The sequence below is a fragment of the Solanum stenotomum genome, unplaced genomic scaffold, assembly GCF_019186545.1.
Source record: "Solanum stenotomum isolate F172 unplaced genomic scaffold, ASM1918654v1 scaffold19035, whole genome shotgun sequence".
NCBI lineage: Eukaryota > Viridiplantae > Streptophyta > Magnoliopsida > Solanales > Solanaceae > Solanum > Solanum stenotomum.
The window spans coordinates 146,773-152,538 of record NW_026025332.1 but is presented as its reverse complement, the minus strand read 5'-3'; the positions used below and the strand labels follow the sequence as shown (position 1 = coordinate 152,538).

The 5,766-nt window shown below is 29.3% G+C and overlaps 2 pseudogenes; both read left to right on the top strand.

Moving 5' to 3' along the window:
• Positions 1-1,228: 1,228 nt before the first annotated feature.
• Positions 1,229-3,060, top strand: LOC125850762 (CENP-B homolog protein 2-like; annotated as a pseudogene).
• Positions 3,061-4,221: 1,161 nt separating this feature from the next.
• LOC125850761 (CENP-B homolog protein 2-like) lies at positions 4,222-5,766 on the top strand (annotated as a pseudogene).

Here is a 5,766-nt window from a genome sequence, read left to right as displayed (position 1 = left end):
CCCCACCCACCCCCTACCAGCCTCCACCCTCCAAAAAAATTAAGTTTGTTTTTAAAAAATATTTTCAATTTCAATAATTATTTTCTACTCTAGTAAAAATAGAAGAAATTTTTCAAAAATATTTTTCATTCATAAATCAAACACTAAAAATCTTTTTTGGAAAGTATTTTCTACTCACCAACCAAACATGAGAAAATAAGTCAAAAATCAACTTGTTTTCCAAGAAAACATTTTCTAGGAAAATGTTTTCCTTCATACCAAACACACCCTAAGTGTCTACTTGTGTACACCCAAAGTTAAAGGTCATAGTTATCAACTTAATCTAAATTAAGGGTCATATTTATGTATTTTGTTTTTATTTAATCTATGAAGTTTGTCTCTTTTAGTCCTTTTATATTTCAAATTATTTTACTCTAAAACTCCACTTTACGTCATTTCAAAGAAGAACAAACTAAAAAAGAAGTATGAGGACTTGTCATTATCCAACTACTATTATTATAATTTATAAAAGTGGCTTGTTGCGCAAATCTAAATATAATAATTAAGGATGTGATGGAGTGGATGAGTTATTTAATATTAAATAAAGAAAGACTAGAATCTGAGTATTAGGAATGGTGAAAATGCTGATAGAGATTAAAATTAATCATATCAGTAAATACTAAATTTCGGAAACCTAAATAATATTTTTCTTTTTTGTTTATATTTTTCACACTACAGTAAAACCTCTATAAATTAATATAGGTAGGATCATGAAATTTTATTATTTTATAGAGATACTATTTAATCGATAAATTAATATTTATTAATTTAAAGAATGGTTTGAGATTTAATGAAGGTTAATTTTGATTATATCAAAATCATTGTATCTTACTAATTTATGTATTATATTTATTGATTTCACATAAAAAAATATTATACATAAAGTACAATGAATACATCAAAATCATTGTATCTTACTAATTTATGTATCATATTTATTGATTTCATATAAATATTAAATTTATCATACATAAAGTACAGTGTATGTGAATGATTCATTGTAATATATTTTTTTGTTAAATGATTCATTGTAAAGAAATTCAAGAATTCAGTTATTCATTGTAAAATTATATGTAATATTCATTGTTTCTTAATAATCAATTATTATTCATTGTATTTTTTATTAAAAACATTCGATGTATGATGGTGAGGAAAAAACTATATAAGCAACATAGGAAATTTCTTTAAACCATATCCAAAATTGGCTTCTCATTTAAAAGGTGTCACAAAATCAACAATGACAGATCAAATGCGTAAATCATTATGTGAGTACAAAAAGAGATCATTCCACTACAGTTGTGGCTTAATGAAAACTTTCATTTGAAAGTTAGTCAAAGTACAATATCAAACACACTCAAACGATCAACTAAATATCTTTCGGCTGACTTAGAAAAAAGAAAGGATATCAAGCGACACAAACCAGCAAAATATACAGACATGGAGAAGGTTGTTTATGAGTGATTTCTCCAATATCTAGACCGTGTGAATATAACAAGAGAGTTAATTTTGGAGAAGACAATAGATGTAATGAAACTTTTATATCCTCAACAAGATTTTGAACACAAATTATCTCAAGGTTGGCTTGAAAAACTCAAGCTAAGACATGGTATCAAGTCATTTCGTCGTTTCGGAGAGAGTGGTTTAGTTGATATACAAGACATGGAGATGAAATTGGAATCCATAAGAACAAAAATAGATCAATTTCCTATGAAAGATGTTTTTAATATGGATGAAACTGATTTATTTTACAGGTTACAAGCTGATCATTCTCTTGCTACGAAACAACTTGAAGGAAGAAAGCAGGACAAAGAAAGACTCACAATTGTTATTTGTTGCAATGAAGATGGATCTGAAAAAAAAATCTTTATGAATTATTGAAAAATATGCAAAGTCGCGTTGCTTCAAAAATGTCAACATGAACAACTTGAATTGTCACTATCCTGCAAACAGGGGCGGACCCACGTTGTATCGAGGGGGTTCGCCTCGGCAAAAAATTACACGGTATATATAAGGTAAATTTTCTGCATTTCTGTAGATATATATATTTTGAACCCCCTCAATAACAAAGAGAAATTGATGTCATAGTGGCAAGTACCCTTGAAACTAAACTGTATGTCACTGGATCGAATCCCAGTGAAAGCGTTTTCTTTTTTTCTTTTTTAGTTTCAGTCTTTTTTAGTATTTTTTTTAAAATTTTCAGTTCTGTTTTTCAAATTTTTTTTACTTTAAAAAATGTGTTAAAAGTTTGGTTTTAAACCCACAAGAATTCAAGGTTTCCATTTCTAAAGACTTATTTACACGTTTATACTTTTATTTTTCGAACCCCCTGAACGAAAATCCTGGGTCCGTCACTGCCTGCAAACAAAAGAGTATGGATGACAAATGTGTTTTTTGATGAATATGTTTGTTGGTTTGACCACAAATGCATGGTAGACTAGTTTTGCTTATGATAGATAATTGTCCAGCCCAATAATAGAAATATTGAACGACTACAAAATGTTGAATTGTTTTTATTGCCACCTAACATAACATCCAAAATTTAACCTTGTGATGCTGGGATAATAAGAGCTTTCAAGATGTATTATCGTAACAGATTTTATCGTAGGATATTAGAAGGCTATGAAGTGGGACAAACTGATCCAACAAAGATTAATGTTTTGGATGCTATCAATTTTGCAATCCCTGCTTGGACAACAAATCTTCAGCAAGAGACAATAGCAAATTATTTTCGACACTACAAAATTCGTTTGGGGGATTGCAATCTCAGAGAATTTGAATGAACCCACTTGTGAAAATGTCATGCATGAACTTGAGTTCATGATTAATGATCTCGGTTACCACAATAAAATGGATGTCAATAACTTGTTGGATTATCCGGGTGAAAGTGATACATGTTCAGAGGTCCAGAGCTTAGAAGAAATTGTGGATACGATCGGAAAAAGCAACGTTGATGATGAAGTTGAAGATGATACTATACCTTTGGAATCAGTTACGCNAATGATATCATTTTTTAAAAAATAACCGAATGAATCGTCCTATCGATAACCCTAATGTTACTTCTACTCTGTTTATTTTTACTTAAATTTAGAAAGATATGCTTCATTTCTACCCTCAATCTTATCGCTACATTTATTTGCTATTTAAAATTGAAATTAAAAAGACAAATGACAAATAAGTTTCTATATTAGCTCACTTATGAGCAAAATATATTATAACAATCTTTACTAATTTTATAACAATACATAAACTATAATCCCTCCGTCTCATATTAGATGGGCACTTCCAACTTTACACGGTGATTAAGAAATCATTAATACATTGGAAGACTTCACCATTTTGCCCTTTGTTTATATCAATGCACATTGAAATGAGTTACAAAAAATACACATACAATATAGGAATGGTCATATTAATTGTAGGGGTAAAATGGAAAAGAATAATTAATTCTATCCTAATTTAATAAGTGCTCAAATAATATGAAAAAAATATTTTTAGTAAGATTCTCATCTAATATGGGACGGAGAGAGTAACAATATAACTTTATTAATGTTGGGCTTTCTTTACTAGTCTAAATATAATTAAGGATGTGACGGAGTGGATGGGTTATTTGCCATTAAATGAAGAGAGACTAGAATCTGAATTTTAGGAATGGTGAAAATGCTGATAGAGATTAAAATTAATCATATCAGTAAATACTAAATTTCGGAAACCTAAATAATATTTTTCTTTTTTGTTAATATTTTTTACACTATAGTAAAATTTCTATAAATTAATATAGGTGGGATCATAAAATTTTATTATTTTATAGAGATATTATTTAATCGATAAATTAATATTTATTAATTTAAAGAATGGTTTGAAATTTAATGAAGGTTAATTTTTATTATATCATAATCATTGTATCTTACTAATTTATGTATCATATTTATTGATTTCACATAAATATTAAATTTATCATACATAAAGTACAGTGTATGTGTATGATTCATTGTAATATATATATTTTTTAAATGATTCATTGTAAAGAAATTCAAGAATTCAGTCATTCATTGTAAAATTATACGTAATATTCATTGTTTTTTAATTATCAATTATTATTCATTGTATTTTTTATTAAAAACATTTGATGTATGATGGTGAGAAAAAACTATATAAGCAACATATATAGGAAATTTCTTTAAACCATATCCAAAAATAGCTTATCATTTAAAAGGTGTCACAAAATCAACAATGACAGATCAAATGTGTAAATCATTATGTGAGTACGAAAGAGATCATTCCACTATAGTCGTGGCTTAATGAAAACTTTCATTTGAAAGTTAGTCAAAGTACAATATCAAACACACTCAAACGATCAGCTAAATATCTTTCAGCTGACTTAGATAAAAGAAAGGATATCAAGTGACACAAGCCAGCAAAATATACAGACATGGAGAAGGTTGTTTATGAGTGGTTTCTCCAATATCAAGACCGTGTGAATATAACACGAGAGTTAATTTTGGAGAAGACAATAGATGCAATGAAACTTTTATATCCTCAGCAAGATTTTGAGAACAAATTATCTCAAGGTTGGCTTGAAAAATTCAAGCTAAGACATGGTATCAAGTCATTTCGTCGTTTCGGAGAGAGTGGTTCAGTTGATATACAAGACATGGAGATGAAATTGGAATCCATAAGAACAAAAATAGATCAATTTCCTATGAAAGATGTGTTTAATATGAATGAAACTGGTTTATTTTACAGGTTACAAGCTGGTGATTCTCTTGCTACGAAACAACTTGAAGGAAGAAAGCATGACAAAGAAAGACTCACAATTGTTATTTGTTGCAATGAAGATGGATCTGAAAAAAAATTCTTTATGGATTATTGAAAAATATGCAAAGCCGCGTTGCTTCAAAAATGTCAACATGAACAACTTGAATTGTCACTATCGTTCAAACAAAAGAGCATGGATGGCAAATGTGTTTTTTGATGAATATGTTTGTTGGTTTGACCATAAAATGCATGGTAGACAAGTTTTGCTTATGGTAGATAATTGTCCAGCCCAATAATAGAAATATTGAACGACTACAAAATGTTGAATTGTTTTTCTTGCCACCCAACATGACATCCAAAATTCAACCTTCAGATGTTGGGATAATAAGAGCTTTCAAGATGTATTATCGTAACAAATTTTATCGTAGAGTATTAGAAGGCTATGAAGTGGGACAAACTGATCCAGCAAAGATTAATGTTTTGGATGCTATCAATTTTGCAATCCCTGCTTGGACAACAAATCTTCAGCAAGAGACAATAGCAAATTATTTTCGACACTACAAAATTCGTTCGGGGGATTGCAATCTCATAGAATTTGAATGAACCCACTTGTGAAAATGTCATGCATGAACTTGAGGTCATGATTAATTATCTCAGTTACCACAATAAAATGGATGTCAATAACTTGTTGGATTACCGGGTGAAAGTGATACATGTTCAGAGGTCCAGAGCTTAGAAGAAATTGTGGATACGATCGGAAAAAGCAACATTGATGATGAAGTTGAAGATGATACTATACCTTTGGAATCAGTTACGCGTAAGGAAGCACTTATCGCATCTAGAACTCTTCACAATTTTATAGCGCAGTTCAAAAAGACAACACCGGAGCTCTTGGATGCAATAAGAAAAGTTAGAGATGAACTTTAACTAGATTTAAATTTTCAGAAAAAATAGAACACAATAGAATTATAG